The sequence below is a fragment of the Cimex lectularius genome, unplaced genomic scaffold (assembly GCF_000648675.2).
Source record: "Cimex lectularius strain Harlan isolate CLEC.00 unplaced genomic scaffold, Clec_2.1 scaffold5, whole genome shotgun sequence".
NCBI lineage: Eukaryota > Metazoa > Arthropoda > Insecta > Hemiptera > Cimicidae > Cimex > Cimex lectularius.
This window is the reverse complement of record NW_019392993.1, coordinates 1577418-1583152: the sequence shown is the minus strand read 5'-3', so window position 1 is coordinate 1583152 and position 5735 is coordinate 1577418.

Sequence of the window (5735 nt, the reverse complement as noted above, 5' to 3'; positions counted from 1 at the left end):
CTTGGCCTTGCGCCATCGAAAAAAGTGAGTTTGTAGTTATTAACAGTTACCAATCCAATATTTTAAAGAAATTCACAAATTTCAACATTTTTCTTTTTTCTGAATTTTTCGTGCTGAATTTTTCCATCAATTGTGCAATGTAAATAGGTTACTTACAGCAAATTTAACGTTCTTTCAGATGGCACATATCAGATTTTTCTACAGTCAGTAATTCTGAAGTTGTAAGCAATTTAGTGGACCTAAGTTGAAAAAAAAAACCAAAACCTTAAATTAATTCTTTACCGTTGAGATTTGGACAGGGGTTTATAGGAAGTTTTTTTGTTGCATATGGTGAGTAGAAACACCTGAAATTTTCGACACTTATCGCCAGTCACCATATATGTAACGCACATTCCTGCAAAAAAAGATTTATTATTATTATTATTATTATTTCAGATTTTTTTCTAAATAAAGGGGTCAATGGCATTTTTGAATTTAACCTTCAGCTGTTCTCAATGTTTGCCGATTTGGGGATTGTCTCGAGGACTTCGTCATTCGTGATTTAACGATATGTCTAATATCCGTGAGAAAGGGAGCTGGCGAAATTAATTGTTTGGACAATAGGAGGGGACCCGTCTAGACTGGGGCCAAATGACCGGGCGACAATTTTCTGCCGCTGCTTAATCCGACTTCCTCTTCGTCCAAATCTCATCTGCAGAACCAGTTTCCATTGAGATCCCTTTCTTTCCATTCAAGCCGGACCGGCCTCTCCACCGGCATAAAACACATGCCGAGGGGTTCTCGAGGGGCCCCTTTCAAACGCAAACTAGCTGCCAATTCGCACACGACTTTGTCGTAACGATTTCTTGCCAACCAGTTAGTCGCCACGCTTCCTATTCGCCCGCTGATTTCTTTCAGATGTTCCAGTTTAATTTATTGTTAAAAACCATAGGTGCATTATTGAGTGGGATTGAGAAATGCTGAAAGAAGTAAGAAGGGGGATAAATGACGGACAAACCATTATTATTTAAAATTGGTTCTGTGAATTTCATCTCTGGATTGAAACTAGTCTCGTTACTTATTCCCGAGTTGGATTGTATAAAATGTATATACGGGCGTGATCGAAACCAGCTGTAGAACAAGAAATATCATCTATACTTTACGTACCATACTTACAGTAATACTTTAATTTTTCATTACTCAGACAAATCTATTGTTTTTATGTAAGATTTATATATAATTCAATTAATTAAGGTTTTAAGTTGAGATAAAAAAGTCAGTGTCACGAGCGGGATTCGAACCCACGACGTACGGCTTGATACGCTCAAGTGGTAGAGTAGCGGCGTAGAAGTGGTAGAAGGTCGTGGGTTCGAATCCCGGTCGTGACACTGACTTTTTATCTCAACTTAAAACCTTAATTAATTGAATGATATTAATTGGTCAAACGGACCACGAAAAATAGTGAATTTATATATAATCTTGATAAAGCGCATAAAAACACAATCCAAGAGAAGAAGATTCGGTTAATAGTGGTCAAATTTAACACAGGGAACACATTAACGAATCCTAGGATAGGTTTAGGTTACTAGAAGTAACTAGCTCTTTACGACCTTGCTCAACCCGAATCGATAAGCTTCCATTTTACAAGATCCCAATTCTTTGTTAGGGGCCCCGGTGTTTTCAGGCTTTTCCAATGACACAATAAGTGTTACAATTACATAAATAATTTAAGCTAATAAGTTACGCTTATAGTCAAAAAGCGTTCGAAATAACATGTTCCTCAGTTTTTCTTCTTTCTGGCAATAACTGCACAAAGTTGTTTCTACAATTCCGAGTCTGTACATATGGCTCCGGCTGCAGGGTACTGTCGTTTTGGTGATAACACGATCTAGGTTTAGTAGTTCTGCTGTTAGTTCCTTCGATGGTCCTTTAATGAGGTTTTAAGTATGAATCTATTTTGGAATACAATCCCATTATACCGAGGACTTATTCGTAAACCAGACGGAATCCTAACAGATACCCAATAAGAAAATATTTTTCGGTACATAGAAGAAAAGTAAAAAAAAACATAAAATATGACTAGATTCCTGAGTGAGAATGAGAGATAGATAGAGGTAGAGATAGATAGATAGATAGTGAGAGAGAGAGAGAGAGAGAGAGAGAGAGAGCGCGAGAGAGAGAGAAATAGAAAGAGTGAGTGCTGTAGTGTTGAAGCCTTGGAGATGGTGATAGATATTCTCGAGAAAGAGAGGAGGGGTGTGTGTGTGTGTTTTTTGCGTAAAAGGAAGGGAGAAAGAGAGAGCAAGAAGAACAAGACAACATAAAGGAAAATCCATAGTAAAAGAAGAAGTAAAGTTAAGGCCAAGAATTTACAGGGTATGTCCGAAGAGAGGGAGTGACAGAAGTAAAAAATAAAGGACAAAACGATAGAAAAAGAAAAAAAATTAAAACCAAAAAACAACATTATATGTATGTAGAGGAAGTGAGATATATATAAATCAGTAGACACTAGATGAATACATATATATGGATAGAAAAACAAAATATATGGTTAGATAGACAGATAGATAAAATATATAGGTATAAAGAGAGAGACAGAAAGAAAGAGACAGGATAGAGAGAAAGAGAAAGAGAAAAAAAAGAGAGAGAGAGAGAGAGAGAGAGAGGGAGTGAGACATATAAATAGAAAGAGCTAAAGCTCTGGAAATGGAGGCAGATATTCTCCAGAAAGGGAGGAAGTGTGTGTTTGCATGAAAGCAAAAGGTAAAGAGAAGCAATAAAAACAAGACAATATAAAGGACAAAACTATAGAAAAAGAAGAAGAAAAAGTAAGGCCAAAAAATGACAGGGTAAGTACGAAGGGAGGGGGGTGACAGAAATAAAAAATAACGGACAAAACCGTAGAAAAAGCAGAAAAATTAATGCCAAAAAACAACATAACTACTAAGAGAGGAAGTGAGATATATATAAATCAATAGATACTAGATAAATACATTAACATGGGGAGATAAATAGATAAATATAATATTGTTACATAGACAGAGAGATAGATAAAATATATATGTAGAGAGAGAGAGAGAGAGAGAGAGAGAGAGAAAGAGAGAGAGAGGGAGAGAGAATAGATATATAGACATATAGGAAGAAATAGGATATATAGACATTAATAGGAATACAGGATGGACATACAGAAATAGATAGGGATAGAAGATGGGTATCAATATGTAGAGATATAGATAAGTAGATAGAGAGAGAGAGAGAGAGATGGAGGGATGGAGAGAGAGAGAAAGAAAGAGACAGACAGAGAGACAGATAAAGAAAAAAAAGAAAGAAAATCACAACCATGAAAAGGAGAGTGTGTGTGTATATGTGGATGTGTGTCCCAGAAAAAGGCGGAATGTAGAGAGTACAAAGAAAGAGAGTATGTGGGTTGGCACCATATTAAATGAAGAACTGCAAAGTACCGTAGTCTCTCACTGAAGATGTCGAAAAGCCGAAACGAACTTAAGTAACATCAAGTGATCCAGTACCGATTCAACTCGAGTTCATCGAATTTGAACTTTTTTTTTTTTTTTTTTTTTGGCGTTATGAACTATGCATATTAGCCATGTGACAATTTCGTATATGTGTGTTCAAATTTGGGGGGTTATTGGGAAAAAAGGGCCAGGGGCAACGGTGGGAATCGAACCCACGACCGCGGCGTGAGAGTCTCTCATGCTAACCACTCGGCTACCGCGGTCCCCAAATTTGAACTTTATATGACATATTTTCATGATAGTCGATTATTACAATTGTATTTTAGTACTAGTGGTATTTTCACTTTTAAATTTTTGTTTTCTGACCCTCTGATCCTGGCTGAGTTATACTAGCAATCCTCTGACCTGGAAGGAGTCAAGTTATTTTTGTTGACATTGTTCGGTTTTTGATAGATAATCATCAGATGAGCTACATTTAAAGGTTTTAGCCTTCATGGGACTACACTTGATATGTCCCAAGTTATAACCGCATTTTGTTTTTATATATTGTTGATTCAAAGTAAATGAAACGACGCCCGGTTCTTACGTCAATTACATCTCCGAGACTATATTAAATATGGTTCGAAATGAAATATTAAGACTATTTTCTATTTACACATGGCCATCACGAAGAGTCGGCAAGTTGTAGGAGTCGGAATGAAGCAATTATCAGATTTCATGCCTTTAATAAGGCGAGGCGAGAAATGTTTTTTGTTAACATCCCCTTTTACCCTTCGAATGACACACGGTTCAGTCGGATCGCCACAAAGGGGCGAATGTTCCACGCCCTTCTAAATCCCAAGGAGAATTTTTTAATGGCGAAAACATTTTCCATGGGAAAATGTCTCAAAAGACTCATTTCAACCCCTGTGCAGAATCAGCCGTATAAAAACTCAGTCGGGGTCGTAATCATTTAGCAACTGTAACATAAATCATTTCTCAATTTCTCAATATAGGGACTTTATATATAAATGATTAGATGGTTGTGAAAATATTATATAAATATAAATCTTTCAATTAATTAAGGTTTTTAGTTGGGATAAAAAAGTCAGTGTCACGAGCTGGATGGTAGAGTAGCGGCGTATCTAGCCGAAGGTTGTGGGTTCGAATCCCGCTCGTGACACTTACCTTTTTATCTCAACTAAAAACCTTAATTAATTGAAAGATATTAATTGTTCAAGCGGACCACGAAAACTAGTGAATATAAATATAAATTTTGTCCAATATGATTTCTTTGTTTATTTTTTCGTCTTGTAGCTCGAAGATCGCAAGGAGTAAATTATCGTCGATTTTAATGCCGGACGGGCGTTTGGCTCGGAATGCAAGTCGGGCTGCATTTAATGACAGGACGAAACCGATTAATATTCATATACTCGGTAATAGCGCGGCCAAAGGAGAAGAAGAGTGATGATATAAATCGTCTTATTTCAAGGATCGTCTCAAACCAATAACCTCGCTGAGAGATGATGAGGGGGCCAATTTGGACCGTTTTTGGATCGTTGTTAGATCCGAACTGTAGCTCCTTGTGTATCTTCGGCTAGAAAAGAGGAAACCTCGGAGTCGTAACGTGATTTCCATTCAGCTCGGAGCTAATGACCAGGGCGTGGTTTATTGTCACGCTAAAACATTCCAACGCCCCCATGCTCGTGTCTTCGACGGCTTTTCAATGAAGCCGTAACAATCCGTTCCTTTTTCCTATCCGCCGACCCTTCCAAGGGCTCCAATCGACCATATTTTTCATATGTGAAAAAGTGATTGACAAGAGTAAATTGTTCAATATATATTTAAAAAAACCACTAATCGATATGATCCACTGATCCCGTAGGGACTCTTGGGATGGCTCTCGAAAAGTTCTAGCAAAAAACACATAACCAAGCGTGTGATAGTTTTTTAATAAAAGTGCATAAAATAATAACTGAACATAACATAACTGAAATCTGATTTACTCGACTTAACAACCCAAAATACGCCGTGGTAAAATCATGATTTAATTTCCATGCCCCTATTCAAAAAATGTTGCTTCAATCGACTATGATCGAACCGAGTTTGGCTTTCCTAACAGGGCTATCGGGTCCCACCATCTTTCGCTTTCCATTAACATCCTCCTGAATGGCATCCCATTCTATTCCCGGCCCCTACAATAGATCTGCCTCTAATTAACTCCGAAATAGTTGTGCTCAGGTAGTGAAAATCGTTGATCGCTTTATCCCTTCGTCCGATTCCTTAACCCTACCGCCTAAGTAA